Below are 21,489 nucleotides of genomic sequence, written 5' to 3'. Positions count from 1 at the left end.
TCCACCATGATTAAAATTCAACTCACTTTTTATACATATAAAATAACCGTTTTACAAGATTTCAAATAATGACAGACTACAGCAAGCTTCTGGCAAGGGCTGCCAAATAAAGCCCAAGGGTTCCCACGTAAGACATCCAAGCAGGAAAGATTCAGAAATTAACCTAATTATTGTGCATCACACACAAAATGCTGCAGGAATTCAGTGGAAAGGAGTAACAACAGTCAACATTTTAGGTCAAGACCCTTCATCAGGACCTCAGCTTGAAACGTTGACTGTTTACTCTTTTCCCTAGATGCTGCCTGGCCTGCTGAGTTCCTCCAGCATTTTGTGAGTGTTGCTTGGATTTCCAGCATCTGCAGATTTTTTCTTGTTTATATTAATTTTGCATTTTCTGTTTCTAAGAAAAAAAGAACGATAAAAATAAGGTGCACATTTCATGGATGCCCGCCCCTTGTGAAGGAGGGCTGTGGAGTCTGACTCTTGCTCGGGTGTGGTGGTCCTGATATTCGGCTTCAGGCCTTATTTCCTTGGATACAACAGTTAAAAAAAACCCTAGATTTCAGGACGCAGATGACTGGGTCACAGTCAGGCAAGGGAAGGGAAGGGAAATGGGCAGCCAGTGCAGAGTATCCCTGCGGTCTTTTGCCTCAATAATAAATATACCACTATGGATGTCCTACGGGGAGGGGGGTAAGATGCAGCAACCAGGTGTCTGGTACTGTTGCACAGAAGACAAGAGAGGTGAAGAGGACCGCAGTAATGATAAGAGATTCCATAAGTAGAGGAATTGAAATGAGATTCTATTGTCGCGAATGATATGTTGCCTCTCAGGTGCCAGGGTCAGGGATGTCTCAGATCAGGTTTATGGCACTCTCAAGGGCGAGATTGAGCAGCCATTAGTCTTGGGACATATTGACACTAATGATATTGGTAGAAAGGGTGAGGAGGTCCTGAAGAGTAATCTTTGGATTAATGCATGTGCCACAAACCAGTGAAGGTAAGGATAAAATGATTTGGCAAATAAATGCTTGGCTGAGGATCTGGTGCAGGGGGCAGGGGTTCAGATTTCTGGATCATTGGCATCTCTTCTGGAAAAGATACGACCTGTACAAAAGGGATGCGTTACACCTGAACAGGGTTAATATCCTTGCGGGCAGGTTTGCTCGAGCTGTTCAGGAGGGCTTTTGGCAGGGAAATGAGGACTGGAATGATTGGGCTGAGGATGAGATAGTTGATTTAGAAACAAAAGCAGTGTGTAGTGAGACTGCTAGCAAGAAGAGGCTGATGATAGGGCAAAATTGCAATCAATGGGATGAGTTGCAGTGTAAAAGGGGGACAAAATCAAAAAGGGTGATGAATACAGTACTGAAGGTGTTATATCTGAAAGCGTGCCGTATATGGAATAAGGTACAGTAGATGAACTTGCATCACAGTTACAGATTGGCATGTATGATGTTGTGGGCATCTCTGAATCATGGCTAGAAGATTATAGCTGGGAGCTTAACGTCCATGGATACTCATTGCATTGAAAGGACAGACAGGTAGGCAGAGGGGTTGAGGTTGCTCTGATGGTAAAAAATGAAATCAAATCACTAGAAAGAGGTGACATGGGATCAGAAGGTGTAGAATCATTATGGGTAGGTCTAAGAGACTGCAAGGGAAAAAGACCATGATGGGAGTTACAGACAGATGTCTGCACAGCAGCAAAGATGTGGTCTACAATTTACAACAGAAGATAGAAAAGGCATGTCAAAAGGGTGTGACAAGAGTCCTTGACGAGGGTGGCTTGGACCCAAATGCTGGAGTATCCAAGGCTAGGATCGAGACATGGTTTCAAACTGGATAGAGAATCTGAGAACAAAACAAACACTAGGCAAAATCATGGGTAGGCTTATGATTGAGCAGCGAACCTCAGATCAGGTGCTCCTTAAATGCTCAATATTTGGCGCCCAAAACATGATTTCCAATCAGCGGGACTGTCCTGAATTTTTAAAGGAGCCATGCCAGCTATCCATACCTCAGAGAGTTAGAGCATCTAAACCTTAGAAGCTGGCATGGATGGGTGTGTGTTATAATAAAGGGCAATATTATGATAGTCATGGGGGATTTCAATATGCAGGGAGATTGGGAAAATCAAGTTGGTGCTGCATGACAACAGGGGGAATTTGTTGAATGCCTACAAGATAACATTTTAGAGCAGCTTGTGGTTGAGCCCCTAGGGGATCAACTTTTTTGGATTAGGTGTTGTACAATGAACTGGAATTGATTAGAGAGCTCAAGGTAAAGGAACGCTTAGGGATAGGTGATCATAATATGATAGAATTCACCCTGCAATTGGAGTAAGAGAAGCTAAAGTCAGATATATCAGTATTACAGTGAAGAAATGGGAATTATAAAGACATGAGAGAGGAGCTGGCCAAAGTTGATTGGAAGGGCACACAAGCCAAGTTGATGGCAGAGCAGCAATGGCGAAATTGCTGGGAGCAATTCAGAAGGCACAGGATAGATATATCGCAAAGAAGTATTCTACAGGCAGGATGAGCAACCATGGCTGAATAGTCATAGTCATACTTTATTAATCCCGGGGGAAATTGGTTTTCGTTACAGTTGTTCCATAAATAATAAATAGTAATAGAACCATGACTATGACTATGACTATGACTATGACTCAACCTCGAGGTTAACCTTAAGGGTATCCTGCACGAGGACTCCCAAGTCCCGTTGCATCTCAGAACTTTGAATTCTCTCCCCATTTAAATAATCGTCTGCCCGTTTATTTCCTCTGCCAAAGTGCATAACCATACACTTTCCAACATTGTATTTCATTTGCCACTTCTTTGCCCATTCTTCCAATCTATCCAAGTCTCCCTGCAGACTCTCTGTTTCCTCAGCATTATTATTGATCTTTCAAAAATCAAATGATTCTGCCATGGTTCCAGGGGAATGGAAAATTGCACTCCACTCTTCAAGAAGGGAGCGAGGCAGAAGAAAGGAAATTATGGGCCAGTTAGTCTGACCTCAGTGGTTGGGAAGATGTTGGAGTCGAGTTCAGGATATGGTTTCAGGATATGGAGGCACAAGATAAAATAGGTTAAAGTCAGGGTAGTTTCTTTAAGGGAAAATCTTGTCTGAAAAATCTGTTGGAATTCTTTCAAGAAATAACAAGCAGGACAAACAAAGGAGAATTGGTGAATGCTGTGCACTTGGATTTTCGGAAGGCCTTTGACCAGGTGCCACACATGAAGCTGCTTAACAAGTTAAGAAGCCATGGTATTACAGGAAAGATTCTAGCATGGATAGAGCTTTGGCTGAATGGCAGGAAACAAAGAGTGGAAATAAAGGGAGCCTTTTCTAGTGCACTGCGGGTGACTAGTAGTGTCCACAGGGGTCTGTGTTAGGATCGCTTCTTTTTACTTTGTATGTCAATGATTTGGATTACAGAAATGATGGCTTTGTGGCCAAGTTTGAGGAGGATACGAAGATAGGTAGAGGGGCAGGTAGTGTGAAGAAGCACAAAACCTAGAGAAGATCTTAGATTTGGAGAATGAGAAAAGAAGTTGCAGTTGAAATATAGTGTCAGGAAGTGTATGGTCTTGCACTTTGGTAGAAAAAACAACAGCATACACTATTTTCTAAATGGAGATAAAATTGAAAAATATGAGGTGCAAGGGGATTTAGGAGTCCTTGTGCAGGATTCCCAAAAGGTTAATTTGCAGGTTGAGTTGGTGGTAAGGAAGGCAAATGCAACGTTAGCATACATTTCAAGAGGTCTAGAATATAAAACTAAAGGTGTAATGTTGAGACTTAATAAAGCACTGGTGAGGCCCCACTTGGAGTATTGTGAGCAGGTTTGGATATCTTATCTTAGAAAGGATGTGCTGAAACTGGAGAGGGTTCAAAGGAGGTTCACGGAAATTATTCCAAGATTGAAAGGCTTATCACATGAAGAGCATTTGACGGCTCTGGGCCTGTACTCACTAGAATTCAGGAGAATGAGTGAAGGATCTCATTGAAACCAATTGAGTGGTGAAAGGCCTTGACAGAGTGGATGTGGGAAGGACTTTTCCTATGGTGGGAGAGTCTAAGACCAGGGGCTACATCCTCAAAATAGAAGGGGTCCTAGAACGGACATGAAGAGGAATTTCTTTAGTCAGAGAGTGGTGAATCTGTGGAATTCATTGCCACAGGCAGCTGTGGAGGCCAAGGGTTTGTATATTTTTAAGGCAGAGGTTGGTAGATTTTTGATTAGTCAGGGCATGAAGGAATACGGGCAGAAAGGCGGAGATTGGGGCTGAAAAGGAAATGGATTAGCCATGATGAAATGGTGGAGCAGACTCTACAGGCCAAATGGCCTAATTCTGCTCCTGTATCTTATAGTCTAATACAAAAAAAAAATGCATGCAGTGCATTCTACATGTATCCACAGCCTTTTCACAGCATACCATAAGAGTGTCCATTTTGGAATGACAGTATGCTTCAGTAAACTATTTAAAATGGCTACAATGCTGCAATTGAGAGGTTGGTTTGATATTCACTGCTGTTGCATGGGCTTTCCAGCCAGCCCAGGCGATGCCACCCCAAAATGGTAGCTATCCTGCTTTGGAAGAGGAGCAGAAGCTGCCCACACCAAATCTGATGAGATAACTCTTTGCTGTTCCAATCACGTACCACTTCTTGGCCCCCCACTGAAACCTTTGCACATTGAAACTTCACTTCCTTTTATCGTGACTATTGATCTGTTCCTCTCCCAGATACTCGGGGATGGTCATAAAGGTATTTGATCCATGGCCTCTTGCTACTAATTCCTCCTCCAGATCAGCCAGTTATTTTTGTTGGCTAGGGTGGGAGGGAGACTAAGGTCAACAAAATGGAAGGATTGTAGTATTAAATTCAGTCAGTTGCCTCTGCCCACAGAATTGTAAGATTCTTGGTTGCTTTCCTGTTTCCTTGGTACTTGTAAATATCTACTTAATTAGAGAAACAGGTAGTTCAGCTATAACGAATGTTTCCAGGATGAGGATAGTTTCCATGACATGAATTTGACTGATGGATAGGGAACATTATTTGCATTACACGGGCTGCATTGGTTACAGAAAAATCATGACACGAAAACCTATTTAAATTTATGCTTTCCAACAACTGCAGCTTGTTCTACTCTATCACAATTTTCTGTATTGTGAGGTTTTTTGGATAGAAACTTATCACAGAGCTGAAGAGTCTAAACACTTAAATCGCCCAAAGCAAATGCACCACTGCAACGGCTATCAAAGGGTTCTGGGGATGATTGGTCCCTTTGTGCAGGCGAAGCTTCATTTGCATTGAATATCTGATTGGTCCATTTGTGGTGCCATGTTCAGTGTGGGCCAGAGTCTCTTCGAGAAGGTTTGGAGGGATAGAGTGCATTTCAGCAGAAATCGACTGGGACATAATTCTACTGGGATATATATATATGCCTAAGACTTTTGCATAGTACTGTATTTGTAACGTGGAACAGAAAGCATGTTTGTCAATCTGATGAGAGCAAAGGATTTAGGGAATATTTAGGGTGGAGTGCTGTGGGAGGGGTATGGGACAGGTGGCAGAGATGGGGTGCTGGGGTTGGCGCAGGTACATACACACGCAGCCCTGAGACACCAGGCAAGGTTATTTGATTTGAAACAATCAGTTTATTGCTCATCACAGAACGTTTCTCTGTGGTGCTTCCCACTCCCTTCCCCTTCCCCACCCCCTTCCCTACCCCCTTCCCTCTCTCAGTCCACAAGAGTGACCCATATCAGAATCAGGTTTATCATCACACACGTCGTGACTTTCTATTTTGCAGCAACTGTACAATGTGATACATAAAATTACTACAGTACTGTGCAAGTCTTAGGCATCCTAGCTATATATATGTGTGCCTAAGCCTGTACTGTAGATTAACACACTTTGAGTACAGATTGCATGATTAAGCTTCTAATCCTTTGAGGTTAAAAGATTAAGGAGAGATCTAATTAGACATTTAAAATAACTGAAAATTTACTCACTAAGTGTCTTTTAAAGAAATATGAGCTGGAAAGAGCAGGGAAGTATCTCAAACTCTTAAGAAAACTTCCTGTTGATCGTATTCACTTCCAGCCATTGTAAAATTCTCTCTCAGTGAAGAAGTTTCTCAATCTTGAATGGACAATCCCTGATTTTGAAATAACACCTTGGCCAAGGGAAATCTCAACTTCACGTCTACCCCTGTAGGAATGAGATCATCTCTTATTCTTCTAAAGTCAAGAGGGTATACGCCCAGGCTGCTTAATATCTCCTCATCTGACAAGCCCACTATCCCAGAAATCAATCCAATAAACCTTCCCATCAGCCCTTCTTTAGGGGCATCAGAGCTGTGCACAATATTCCAAATCTTCCCTCATCACAGCACATTCATCATCGCAATTAGTCATCAATACTCTTGTATTCAAATCCTCTTGCACTGAAGGACAACATTAAATCTGTATTCCTAATTGGTTGCTGGCTACATATTAACTCTCTGTGAATCCTGTATGAGAAAGCATGGCTTTCTTTGAACGCCAGCATCTCTCAATTCCTCACCATTTGAAAAGAAGTTCTGTGATTCTGCATTTTTTCCACCAAAGGCTTCACCTACATTACTTCGCACTTTACATTCCACCTTCCATGTTCTTGTCCACTTACTTAAACTGTCTCTGCATATCTCCCTGAAGCCACTCTGTATGCTTCCAGCACTGCATCATCAGCAAATGTGGGTAAAGTGTACTTCATCCTTTCATTTAAATCATTGATTTCAACCAGCTGGGTTCAAGCACTATTCCCTGTGGCTCCCCACTGTGCAAAAATTCCCATCATGAAATGACCCATTCATTCCTACTTTCACATATTCTACCAGGCTCCTTTATCATACTGAAGAGTTTGCTTTTTTTTTTGCATCACTACAGTTCAATCTTCCATCCTCAGAATTCACTTCCCATCTTGCTGCACTTCTTCACCTCTTCCCTTCCTGCCATTCCAGGTGGAGCAGCAATTCACGTACTCTTCTTCCAATCTAATTTACTGTGCTCACAATGTGGTGTCCTCTACAATGGAACACCCAAAGGTCAACTGAGTGAAGCTCATGGAACAACTATGCTCTACCAAGCCAGTAACACTGAATTTCCTTCTTTATGTCACCTGAATTCACTATCCTACTGCCACTCTGACATTTCTGCTTGGAACACCTGCACAATTACAATGCAAGCTTGAGGAGCGACACCTGCACTTTTCTTTTTCAATATTTTAATTAATTACTTGCATAGATGAATACAAAATACATTATGATATTAAGGAAACAAAAACAAGGTTGAAATGCCCCATATCTATAAATAGTAAATTAACCATAATATTGAAAAGGTATATTTTATTCAAAAGCAAAATCAAAACCCCATAATAAAAAAAAGAGAAAAAAATCTTGGACATATAGTCGTAAATTCAAACATATAATAGCCATCATCATTGCTGAACAAGTTGAAGATTGTGAAAGTAGTTCCAAAAAGGTCCCCATAATGTGAAAAAATCTTGTCTAGGTATAGAAATAGCACACCTAATCTTCTCTAGATTTAAACGTGACATAACATCAATCAACCAATGGGCATGAGTAGGCGGAGTGGCATCTTTCCATTTAAGCAACAAAACCCTTCTGGCTGAAAGAGAAATAAAAGCCAAAAAAATGCAAATCATTCGGCTTAAGAGTAAAATCACTTACTCCAACAATGCCAAACAAAGCAGTCAGAGGGTTGGGTTTAAAGTGTACTTTAAAAAGCTCCAAAGAAGTTTGAAATACTTCTTTCCAAAATTTATCAAGCCGCGGGCGGGACCAAAACATATGAATTAGAGAGGCCTCTTCGATATTACACCTATTACAGTATGGAGAAAAATCTGTGTAAAAACGAGAGAGCTTATCTTTAGTCACGTAGGCTCTATGAACCACTTTAAGTTGTAAGAGAGAGTGACGCGCACATAACGAAGAGATGTGAACACGTTTAAAAATTTCATTCCGAGTATCCTCATCAATTGAAATCTGTGGGTCTTGTTCCCAGAGATAGTAATTTTGTCTAATGGAATGTTTCTCATTGCCAGCAACATACTATAAATATTAGAAATAGATCCATTATGAAAAGGTTTCAGAGTAAAAATTGTATCAATTAAATTCTTATGTGGACATATAGGAAATATATGAAATTGAGGACGCAAGACGTCTCTAATTTGTAAATATCTAAAAATGTGAGCTTTACGAAGATTATATTTAATAGATAGTTGATCAAATAAGGAAAGACTATCTCCACAAACAGATCCTGAAAACATTTAATACCTAGTCTATTCCACTCTTTAAAAACTACATCAGTCAAAGAAGGTTTAAAAAAATAATTAGAAAAAATGGGACTAGAGAGTGAAAAACCAAATAACCCAAAGAATTTTCTAAATTGTAACCAAATCCTCAAAGAATGTTTAACTACATAATTATCAGTTAAATTAGTTAAGGATAGAAGAATTGAAGAACCAAGAAGAGAAATAATAGAAAATTTAGTAACAGAACTAACTTCTGAAGAAACCCAAACTGGACAGTCTTCACGATTAATATAATATAACCAGAACGTAAGGTAGCCTATGTTGACAGCCCAGCAGTAAAACCTAATATTGGGTAGGGCTAATTAATCCCCCATTTTTTTTAGTTTTCTGAGATGAACTTTGTTTAATCAGGGGGTTTTATTCTTCCATATATGAGAAGATATAATTGAGTCTAAAGAGTCAAAAAAGGATTTAGGAATAAAAAACAGGCAGGGCTTGAAATAAATATAAACACTTAGGCAAAATATTCATTTTAATAGAATTGGTATGTCCAATCAGCAACAAAGAAAGGGGAGACCAATTTGATAGTACCTTCTTAACATACTCCAAAAGAGTGATAAATTTTTCTTTTTAAAAAGAAATTCATAATTCCTAGTAATTATTATACCCAAATAAGTAAATTGATTTCTTACAATTTTAAAAGGAAGGAAAAGAAAATCTCCATTCGTTTAAGCTCTGTGGTAATTTTTAAACACACATCCAAAAGTTGTTGAGACGTTTCACTCTGAGCTTTCCGAATTAGCTGAGCAATAGCTTCCATAGTCACAGAAGGATCCTCTTCTTTTTCAGAAGTTTTAGCACGAGACATCGTAATACTCCAAGAGTAAGTTTTCAAATCAGATTGGATTCAGTAATTTAAAAAGAACGGAGCCATTCGAGAAACACGTCTACTCCATGCATTGCCAGTAGGAGGAGTCACACTTGCACTTTTGTCGGTGTCAATATTGATTCCTCCAACCTTAGCTGACTCATTCTTTCTTTCTGCCTTGATTAGGAAGGGTGGTTCCTGCCTACCATCGTCTTGGCTCAGTTGTCTTTTGCATCGTTTATCCTGCTGCAGACCTCTCACAACTTCAACATTAGCAACACATGGTATAGACAAAGAGGCTTAATCTGAAGTTAACTTCCATATTAGGCCATTCTTATAGAAATAAAATGTAACCAAATATATGTAATGCATAAAGGAGAAGAGAATAATGCTTATCATGGAAAATTTCATCTGGTAACAGTTAAACTAACAGGAAGAGAGATAATGAAAAGGATTTATGGAATGAAAGTCTTGCAATTCATGCAAGAGTCTATCCTCTGAAATAATACATAAAAAGCAATACACAGTAAACTAGAACAGGTTATCAAAAACATAGGGAGATACACAGGCAATAGCAATCAGTATTTAATATGTAAGAAAATAAAAAAGGTTGTAAATACAGCAAAGCCCAAGTTAAGAAAAACTTGATTTTGCAGAGACAGGGTTGGAGCCAGTGAAAATCATTGGGACATATGGTTCATGGTTATTCAACGTTATGTTATAATTGCTGTTGGAATTAGAAATAAAGTTTCTGAACTGGAGACATGATCAAGTGAGTGATTTAATTAGTAAGTGCTCTAAAATATAGAAAGCTATGGTGAATAAACTTTAGTACAGATAACTTTGTAATGGTACTTGGAAAATACCTACTAATAATTGGTAAATTTGAAAAAAAATATAGTGCTTTCCTGGCGTGTATGGTGAATAAACTCTTCTCGGGATTCCAGCTGGGTACAGGTATCGACTTTAAGTGTGGTTCAAATGACACACTTTGCCTTCTTCATCAAGGATGATGCCTATGCATGTCTAGTCCAGTGGTAATTATAACCCCCATAGTCCATCCCTCCTGTTTGGTTAGTCCTCATCCAATCAGGTTCTGTTCTCCCACCTTGTTTACAACCAAATTCCAGGTCTAAGAGCCAGGCCTCCATCTTTGTTAAAATACTTTTTCTCTAGTTTTAATTCAATGGCTTCCTACACCAAGTGGTCCCAAAAGCCACTGGCATAGTATGATAGTTTCGTATCATCAAAGTCAAGTCTATAAGCCATTCTCTGGGTAACGCAAACGGATGCACCTCCTGTGTTCCTTGATGTGGGTTTCCACTGTGCGTCCAGTCTGGCTGACATATGCTGCCCCACATTCACAGGGAATCCTGTAAACGCCAGCTGTCCTTAGTCCCAGGTCATCTTTGATCCACATAAGCTGAGATAAGAGCTTCCTTACGGGTTTGTGGTTGGTATCTCTGGTATTTTTTCAGGATCCTGGTGGTCCTTCTTGGAGGACAGGTGGTGTTTCTGTTTGGAGAAATCGGCAGTAGCAGAACATTGATTTTCATTGATTTAGGATTGACTTTGACAGCACAAAACTACTGTGCCACGCCAATGGTTTTTGGGACCACCTAGTAAAGCAAGCCATTGAAATAAAACTAGAAAAGCAGAATTTTAATAAAGACAAAGGTCTCACTCTAAGTATGGACTGAAATTCAATTGTAAACAAGGTGGGAGAGTGGAAATCAGATTCGATTAGGACTAACCAATCAGGAGGGATGGACTACGAGAAGGTGGCAGAACCTGTCATTGGAAATGTTGGTTATAATCAATACCTATACCCAGATGAAAGCCCAAGAAGAGCTTATTAATCGTATACACCAGGAAAGCACTAGATCATTTTGCATGGCAGAGTTTGTCATTGAAATGTCAGTTAAAATTGATACCTGTTCCCAGCTGGAAGCCTGAGAAGAGTTTATTCATGATTAGTAAATCCGTTAATTGGCATATCATTGATACAGATCAATTCATTTAATTGAGGTAGCAAAAGGTAAAACAATAATAGAATGCAGGATAAAGTTACAGAGAAAATGCAGTGCAGGTAGACAATAAGGTGCAAGGTCATAGTGAGGTAGATTGCGAAGTCAAGAGTCTAGCTTTTGTACTATGAAACCTTTCAATAGTCTTATAACAGCAGGATAGTAGCCTTGAGCCTGGTGTCCGTGGTTTCAGGCGTTTGTATCTACTGTCCAATGTGATGGAGGAGAAGACAGTATACTTGTGGTGGGTGGGATCATTGATTATGGTTGTGAAAAGTGTAATTACAGAGGGGAACCAGTTTCTATGATGTGCTGAGCTGTGTCCACAGCTCTCTGTAGCTACTCGAGGTCATGGGCAGAGCAGTTACCATACCAAGCATTTAGGCATCCAGACAGGATGCATTCTATGGTGTGTCAATAAACACTGGTGAGAGCCAAAGTGGACATGCCAAATTTCTTTAGCTTCCTGAGAAAGTAGAGCATTTCTTGGTGGTGAGTTTGCTTGGCTGTGGCATCTAAGCAGTTGGACCAGGATGAGCTAATGGTGATATTCACTCCTTAGAAACTTGAAATTTAGAAGTCTCTCAACCTCAGCACTGACGGTTGATATAAATAGGAGCATCGGCACTGTACTGCCCAATTTTCTGAAGTCATTGTCATGACACCAGGTCATAAGACTCTTGTCTTCCTGTAGTCCTAATCATCACTATTTGAGATATGGCCCACTATGCTCATATCATCTGCACATTCTGTCATTGGAGTCAGAGCAGAATCTGGCTATGTATTGGTATATGTATAGGGAACAGAATAAATGGCAGAGGATGCAGCCTTGTGGCTCACCAGTGTTGAGGATAATCACGCTGGAGGTGTTTCTACAGATTGTGGTCTGTCGGTCAGGAAGTCAGGCATCCACTTACAAAGGGAGGTGTTGAGTCCCAGGTCTAGGAGTTTGGAGTTGAGTTTGCTTGTTAGCAGGACAGGAATGTTGAAAAGTCAAGGTTCTTTTTCTAGAAATGGTCAAGTTGTGACCTCATTTCGGAACACAATATGTTTTGATGCAGTAAAGAATGAAAAGAAGTTCCTGCCTGAGACCACAATCAGGTACCACAAATATAAATTTGTCACTAAATGCCAATGGGGAAATCAGGCAAAACTTCTTTCCCCTAGAGGTTTAAATTTGCAACTTGTTGGTATGAAAGGGCAGGTTTTTGTTTAATTTATCAATTTACTGGGTATAAATGTTACTAGAGGGGCCAGCTTCTGTTTCTGAAGATTTACAAATAGGATTGCACATTGTGTAGTCATCACAATGATGATGAATCTCCACACTTTTGACTTTATGTTAGAAGGAGGGTTATTGATGAAGCTGCTAAAGATGGTTGTGTCTAGTAAGTTATCTCAAAGAACTCCTACAGCTATACCTTGTGACTGGGATGATTGACTTCTTGAATTGTAACTATTTTTCTTTGTGCAAAGTGCGATGACAAGAATTATTGCATCCTTCCCTTGATACACAGTGGTTGCAGTTTTACGAGAGTTGTTCGATGAATGATGAACCAAGTGCTTCCTTGATGTCAAGGACAGCTATCCTTGCTTCTCCATTGGAATTCAGCTCCTTGTCCATGAAGCAATGATCCCAAAGTGGGGCACTATGGTAGCGTATGAGTTAGCGTGACACTATTACAGCTCGGGGCACTCCAGCGTTCAGAATTCAATTCCAGCCCCATCTGAAGGAACTGGTATGTTCTCCGTGTAACCCTGTGGGTTTCCTCCAGGTGCTCCAGTTTCCTACCACAGCCCAAAGTCATATGGGTTAGTAGGCTAGTTGGTCATTGTACATTGCCCTGTGATTAGGCTGGTGTTAAGAAGGTGGGTTGCAGGGTGGTGCGGCTCATTAGGCTGGAAGAACCTGTTCTAGATAAACTAAAATTAAAATTAAACTGAAATTAGGTCTCGATGAACAAATTATTGGTAGGTTCAGGTCCATGACACTGTTGATGACACCTTTCCTGATGATTAAGAGTGGATCAATCAGTCGATAGCCAGATAGGATTTGTTCTACATTTTGTAGAAAGGACATCAATCAGCAATTTTCCGAAGTATTGGCTGGAGGGTGTGCTGAAAGTGCTTGGCTTCAGGTGTGTCTATTTCTAAAGCATGTGTTTACTAGCTCCATCAGAGTCGTGTTTAGCTCCCAGTGGCGTCAGTCATTCAAAGGGAAATTGGATCGGCACAAAAAGAAAAATCCTTGGCATTGGAGAGGGTCCAGAGGAGGTTCATGAGAATGATCCTGGGAATGAAGACCACTTGATAGTTCTGGGCTTGTACTCACTGGAGGTTAGAGGAATGGTGGGGGGGGGGGGGCGGGATCTCATTAAAACCTATCAAATATAGATTGGCCTAGATAGAGTGAATGTAGAGAAGGTGTTTCCTATAGTGGGATAGTCTAGGACCAGAGGGCACAGCCTTAGAATAGAAGGTCGTCCCTTTAGAACAGATGAGGAGAAATTCCTTTAGCCAGAAGGTGGCGAATCTTTGGAATTCATTGCTACAGGTGCCGGTAGAGGCCAGGTCAGTGGGTATATTTAAAACAAAGTTTGATATTTTCTTGATTAAAAAGGCTTCAAAGGTTACGATGAGAAGGTGGGAGGATGGGGTTGAGAGTGGGTTAATTCACTCTTGTACCTCATAAAGTGGCCTCTGAATGTATGTTCCTGGTCTTCTGCTGCTGTAGCCCATCCATGTCAAGGTAAGACATGTTGCACATTCAGTGATGCTCTTCTTTAGTAACGCATGATTATTTGAGTTACTGTTGCCTTCCTATCAGCTTGAACTACAGTAATTTGGCTGTTCTTCTCTGACCTCTCTCATTAATAAGACATTTTCGCCCACAGAACTGCTGCTTGCTGGATGTTTTTAGTTTTTTTTGAACCAGTTTCTGTAAACTCTAGAGACTGTTGTGCGTGAAAATCGCAGGGGATCAGCAATTTCTGAGGTACTCAAACCATCCGGTCTGGCATCAACAATCATATGCATTGATTTAATGCCAGTTGATTGGCTGATTATATACTTCCATTAACAAACAGGTGTAGAGGTGTACCTAATAAAATGGGCTTTGAGTGTGAATCAGCCATGATGGAATGACAGAGCAGAAGCAATGGGCTGAATGGCCTAATTCTGCTCCTATATCTTATGATATTCAAACTGTTTAGATAGGTATATCGATTGGGTTAAATTATTAAAGTATTTATGTGAGAATAATATTGAACAATACTTTAAAGCTAACTATATTTTTGTGATCAATATTGATATACTGCATGCTCTTCTTTTATAATTGCATTGACGAAAAAAAAAAGTTTGATCTCGAGGCAGCGATGGTTTTGAATAGATTTCTATCGGTGAAACGTGCGTGACTAATCTAGAATTACTAATGAAGGTGTTTAGAAATGGAGGGGGAACATTCTGTTGGAGCACTGTGGGGATTACCGCCAGGCAAAATTAGCCAAAGTCTTTTCTTGTGTCTCTTTACTAGTTGAGGTAGTGGAAAGTTAATTTATTATTTATACTTCTGATCAACATCCATGGAAAGAAAGGATCAACAGGAGAGCGAAAAGAGAAGGACATGAATAATAATTTTGAGATACCTACTATACTCTGAGACAGTGATGGAATGTTACCCAGTGATCCCATCTCTAGTTATTTCACAATAGGATAGCATTTATTGATAACATAACTAGCAAGTGTTACCAACAAATCTAAAAATTGTTTGTTTGTCTGTCCCTCCCCCATCCAGCTTATTAAAGCAATAATTTACAGCACCAGTACACAGTGTTATATAGTCACACAGCAGAAAACTGCTACCATGGGCAGAGGCTGGTTTATTCTATCATAATAAATCAATCTGTTCCCACAGCACTTTAGATGAAAAAATATTTTCCCTACTATTTAAGGGATCTGTTCCTGAGCTCCGCAAAGACCCACAAGGCAAGAAATAATATACAAGCCACAGTAAAATAATAATGTATTGACAGAAATAGACAGATCAAATGATATTATTCAGAGCTATGTTGGAAAAGCAGGATGAAGAGGATTGACAGAAAGGACATGAATGTGGCACTGTGAGGAACTGACTACAAACCAGCAACAGCGGGTAGTGAAAGCAGAAGCTGGAGTCAATGGCAGACTGCTGCAGTGCATTGGGAGATACAAGTGTGCATTGTGGAGCGCCTCACAGCACTGCAGCGGCAAGGTGAGCTCATATCAGCAGAAGATCAGATGACAGAAATATACTTGAAAGCTGATCTGAGTGATCTACAGAGAACAAGGATTATGCTACAAGTAAAATCACACACACCATACACCTTTCTTGTATAACTGTCTTCAAGCTCAGGAAGGTCAGAGGAGCAGTGGGCTTTAACATGGGTCCAGCTGCTGACAAAGAGAATCTGGGCCATTGCAAGCTGTTAGATAAAAGAACCAGGACCGTCACCTGCAGTCTCCCCAAGACCACTTCATTTTTTTCCTATTCACGTAGTCTGAACTACCAGCCACTTCTAAAACACCCATGATGTTTGGACTCCACCAACGGGGAATGCCCCTTGGCTTCAAGCAACGGCTTCTATTTGAAATTCATATCCTTCCTGACCTTACATAATGGAGAAGTGTGTAGTTACGTCCCGGCTCCTGCCTCCATATCCCTAGTTTCTATTGGAAATCAAAGCTGACACTTCCGTTTTAAAACAATTGAAAAGTCATCACTGGTTATAACAGTCATGCATTGAATCAGGAGTGGAGGAAGAGAATGTAGCTGGCAAGCAGAGCTAAAAGAAACAGCTTTCTCCTATATTGTAAGCAAATGAGAACAGAAGAACATAAGAAGTGCAAGCAGTAGTCATTCAAACCTTTGAGCTTGCTCAACCATACAGGAAGATCACGGCAGGCATTGTACCTCAACACCATTTTCATGCCTTAGCCCATAACTTTTGATTCCTTGAATATCCAGAAATGTATCAATCTCCTCAATCTGTGATAAATAACTAAGCTCTGGAGCCCTATAGGGTAGATAGTTCCAAAGGTTCATCACCGAGTGAAAAAAACATTCCATCTCAGTCCTAAGGCTGAACCTTTATCGCATTATAAATGCGTTAGCCAAGCAACACACACAAAATGCTGGTGGAACGCAGCAGGCCAGGCAGCATCTATAGGAAGAAGTACAGTCGACGTTTCGGGTTGAGACCCTTCATCAGGACTAACGGAAAAAAGAGATAGTAGGAGATTTGAAAGTAGGAGGGAGAGACCCGAAATGATAGGATAAGACAGGAGGGGGAGGGATTAAGCCAAGAGCTGGGAAGTTGATTGGCAAAAGGGATACAAGACCGAAGAAAGAAAGGAGGAGGGGAGCACCAGAGGAAGATGGAGGACAGGCAAGGAGTATTTGCGAGAGGGAAAGAGAGAGAAAAAAAATAGGGATGGGGTAAGAAGGGGAGGAGGGGCATTAACGGAAGTTAGAGAAATCAATGTTCATGCCTTCAGGTTGGAGGCTACCCAGACGGAATATAAGGTGATGTTCCTCCAACCTGAGTGTGGCTTCATCTCGATAGTAGAGGAGGCCATGGACTGACATTCGGAATGGGAATGGGACGTGGAATTAAAATGTGTGGCCACTGGGAGATCCTGGTTCCTCTGGCGGACAGAGCGTAGGTGTTCAGCGAAGCAGTCTCCCAATCTTCGTCAGGTCTCACCAATATATAGAAGACCACACCGGGAGCCATCTTGTAAAAGGAAGACGTCTTGTAAAGATGTCATCCCCTTCTCTCAATTCCTCTGTCTCCCACGCATCTGCTCTCAGGATGAGGCTTTTCATTCCAGGATGAAGGAGATGGCTTCCTTTTTTAAAGAAAGGGGGTTCCCTTCCTCCACCATCAACTCTGCCCTCAAATGCATTGCTCCCATTTCACGCACATCTGCTCTCACCCCATCCTCCCGCCACCCCACTGGGGATAGGGTTCCTCTTGTCCTCCCCTACTACCCCATCAGCTTCTGTGTCCAACATATAATTCTCTGTAACTTCCACCATCTCCAACGGGATCCCACCACCAAGCACAACTTCCCCCCCCCCCCACTTTCTGCTTTCCGCAGGGATTGCTCCCTACGCGACTCCCTTGTCCATTCGTTCCCCCATCCCTTTCCACCGATCTCCCTCCTGGCACTTATCCTTGTAAGTGGAACAAGTGCTACACATGCCCTTACACTTCCTCGCTCACCACCATTCAGGGCCCCAGACAGTCCTTCCAGGTGAGGCGACACTTCACCTGTGAGTCGGTTGGGGTGATATACTGTGTCCAGTGCTCCTGATGCGTCCTTCTATATATTGGTGAGACCCAACGCAGATTGGGAGACCACTTCGCTGAACACCTACGCTCTGTCCACCAGGGGAAGCAGGTTCTCCCAGTGGCCACACATTTTAGTTACACGTCCCATTCCCATTCTGACATGTCTATCCACGGCCTCCTCTACTGTAAAGATGAAGACACACTCAGCTTGGAGGAACAACAGCTTACATTCCGTTTGGGTAGCCTCCAACCTGATGGTATGAATATTGATTTCTCTAACTTCCATTAACGCCCCTCCTCCCCTTCTTACTCCATCCCTAATTTATTATTTATTTAGTTCTCTCTCTCTTTCCCTCTCACAATAACTCCCTGCCTGTTCTCCATCTTCCTCTGGTGCTCCCCTCCTCCTTTCTTTCTTCCAAGGCCTTCCGTCCCACGATACTCCCCCTTCTCCAGCCTTGTATCCTTTTTGCCAATCAACTTCCCAGCTCTTGGCTTCATCTCGCGCCCCCCCCCCCCCCCATCTTCTCCTATCATTTCGGGTCTCCCCCTCCCCCTCCCACTTTCAAATCTCTTACTATCTCTTTTCTCCGTTAGTCCTGACGAAGGGTCTCGGCCCAAAACGTCGACTGTACTTCTTCCTATAGATGCTGCCTGGCCTGCTGCATTCCACCAGCATCTTGTGTGTGTTGCTTGAATTTCCAGCACATGCAGATTTCCTCGTGTATACGTTAGCCAAGGGATAGATTTTGTAGTCCCTATGCTTTGCTATGTTTACCTCTCATTCTTATGAACTCTTGAGATCTCTCCTCAAACAATAGTCACACAAACCAAGAAGCAGCCATTGTATTTCTATATGGAGGTTCATTAGGTGAGAAGACTAAAACTGCAGAAAACCGTAGGTGTGAGTTCACCAAGGTCCTTTATAATTCTAATAAAAATTCAAGGTATTCAAATTCCCTTACAAAAAGTTAATAACAATATGTCTTCCAATCTGCTTGCTGAGCAGAGTGGGAGACATCATTCATGATGTTATTGGTCCTCAGAAAGACTTCAGAAAGGGTAAGACGAGGGAACAAAAAGCAATACGCATAGAGGGATCAGAGGTGGAGAGAGAGAGCTACTTCAAATTCCTGAATGTCAATATTTTTGAGGACCTAACCTGGATGCAACATGTTGATGCAGCTATAAAGAAGGCAAGACAGCGTCTATATTTCATTCAGAGTTTGAGGAGCTTTGGTTTGTCAACTAAAAGACTTGAAAATTTCTACAAGTGTACCATGGAGAGCATTCTGACTGGCTGCATCACTGTCTGATATGGGGGGAGTGGGGGGAGCGCTACTGCACAAGATCGAAGTAAGTTGTAGAAAAATGTAAAATTAGTCAGCTTCATCATGGGCAGTATTCTCTGTAATATCCAAGACATCTTCGAGGAGCGGCGCCTGAGGAAGGTGGCGTCAAACAATAAGGATCCTCACCACCCACCCCATGCCTGCTTCTCATTGTTACCATTGGGAAGAAGGTACAGAAACCTGAAGGCACACACTCAGCAACAGCTTCTTCTCCTCTGCCACCTGATGTCTAAATGGACATTGAACCCATGAAGACTCCCTCACTACTTGTTTGATTTCTGTTACTTTTACACGACTTATTTTAACTTAAACTATTATATATGAGGGGTGATTGATAAGTTTGTAGCCTAATGTAGAAGGGGTCAATTTTGGAAAACCTAGCACATTTATTTTTCAACATAGTCCCCTCCTACATTTACACACCTAGTCCAGCGGTCGTGGAGCATACGGATCTTGGACCTCCAGAAAGTGTCCACAGCGGGGGTGATTGATAGGTTCATGGCCTAAGGTAGAAGGAGAAGAGTTATACAACTCTCGTTACAAAGCTTGAAGTTAGTAACTCATCTCCTTCTAGCTTGGGCCACAAACTTATCAATCACCCCTGATGAGTTATTAAATTCAAACTTTCTGCATAATCATTCAAAGAGTTGAACTGCATGTGCATGTAAAGAGAGCTGTATAGCACAATTCCTTCTACCTGAGGCCACGAACCTATCAATCACCCCTGCTGTGGACACTTTCTTGGAGGTCCAAGATCCGTATGCTCCACGACCGTTGAACTAAGTGTGTAAATGTAGGAGGGGACTATGTTGAAAAATAAATGTGCTAGGTTTTCTAAAATTGTCTCCCTCTACCTTAGGTCACGAACTTATCAATCACCACTCGTATATATACAGTGCCTATAAAAAGTATTTACATGCTTGGAAGTTTTCAAGTTTTATTGTTTTACAACATTGAATCACAGTGGGTTTAATTTGACTTTTTTTGACACTGATAAACAAAAAAAGTCTCTTTTGTGTCAAAGTGAAAACAGATCTCTACAAAGTGATTTAAATTAATTACAAATATAAGACACAAAACAATTGATAGCATAAGTATTCACCTTCTTTAATGTGACACACCAAATCATCACTGATACAGCCAATTGGTTTTAGATGTCACATAATTAGTTAAATGGAGATCTGCTTTTGGAGACATATGTGCAGTCAAGGTGTTTCAACTGATCGTAGTAAAAATACACTTGTATCTGAAAAGTCCAACTACAGGTGAGTCAATACCCAGGCAAAAACTACAGCATGAAGACAAAAGAACACATCAAGCAATACCATGAAAAGGTTATTGAAAAACACAGGTCAGGAGATGGATACAAGAAAATTTCCAAGTCACTGAATATCCCTTGGAGTAGAGTTAAGTCAATCATCAAAAAAAGGAAAGAATATAGTACAGCTGTGAATCTGCCCGGAACAGGCTGTCCTCAAAAACTGACTGACCGTGCAAAAAAGGGACTAGTGAGGGAGGCCACCAAGAGACCTGTGACAACTCCGGAGGAGTTACAAGCTTCAATGGCTGAGATGGGAGCGATTTTGCATACAACTGTTGCCAAGGTGCTTTATGGGAGAGTGGCAAAGAGAAAGCTACTGTTGAAACAAAAAACACACAGAATCTTGGCTAGAGCTTGCCAGAAGGCATGTGGGAGACTCTGAAATCATCAGAAAGAAGGTTCTATGGTCTGATAAAAACAAAATTGAGCTTTTCAGCCATCAGACTAAAGGCTATGTTTGGCTTATGGACATCAAAAACACATCATTCCTACCGTAAAGCATGGTGGTGGCTGCATTATGCTGTGGGGATGCTTCACTGCAGTAGTCTCTGAAAGACTCATGAAGATAGAGGGAAATGAATACAGAACGATACAGGGAAATCCAGGAAGAAAACAAGAGAACTGTGACTTGGGCGACTTACTTTTCAGCAAGACAAGGAATGGCTTAAAAACAACAAAGTTAGTGTCCTGGAGTGGCCAAGTCAGAATCCAGACCTCAATCCAATTGAGAATTTGTGGCGAGGGTTGAAAAGGGCTGTTCACTCTTGATCCCCATGCAAGCTGACAGAGCTTGAACAGTTTTGTAAAGAAGAATGGGGAAAAATCGCAGTGTCTAAATGTGCAAAGCAAATAGAGACCCATCCACATAGATGCAAGCTGTAATTGCTGCCAAAAGTGCATCTACTAAATACTGATTTGAGTAATTATGCAATCAATTATTATGGGCTTAACAATTGTAATAAATTTAGACTAATTTGTAGAAATTTATTTTCACTTTGACATGAAAGAATCTTTTCTGTTGACCAGTATCAAAAAAGCCAAATTAAATCCACTGTGATTCAATGTTGTACAACAATGAAGCAGGAAGACCTCCAACGGGGTGCTGAATACTTTTTATAGGGACTGTACTTACTGTAATTGTGATTTTTTTTTCTCTGTTTATTTATCATGTAGTTCACTGCACTGGTGCTGTAAAGTTAATGAATTTCACGACACAGGCCAGAGATATTAAGTCTGATTCTGATTCTTTTCTGGCACTTTC

At 41.2% G+C, this 21,489-nt stretch overlaps 1 protein-coding gene across 2 annotated transcripts in view; it reads right to left on the bottom strand.

Annotated features, from left to right (window-relative positions):
- The window catches only part of fndc4a (fibronectin type III domain containing 4a), a 216,672-nt gene that overhangs the window by 106,183 nt on the left and 89,000 nt on the right, over positions 1-21,489 (bottom strand). The gene's annotated exons all lie outside the window — the stretch shown is intronic.

This window comes from Mobula birostris, chromosome 2, assembly GCF_030028105.1.
Source record: "Mobula birostris isolate sMobBir1 chromosome 2, sMobBir1.hap1, whole genome shotgun sequence".
Classification (NCBI taxonomy): domain Eukaryota; kingdom Metazoa; phylum Chordata; class Chondrichthyes; order Myliobatiformes; family Myliobatidae; genus Mobula; species Mobula birostris.
Note: the sequence above shows the minus strand (reverse complement) of the source record. Positions and strands in the feature narration are given on the sequence as shown.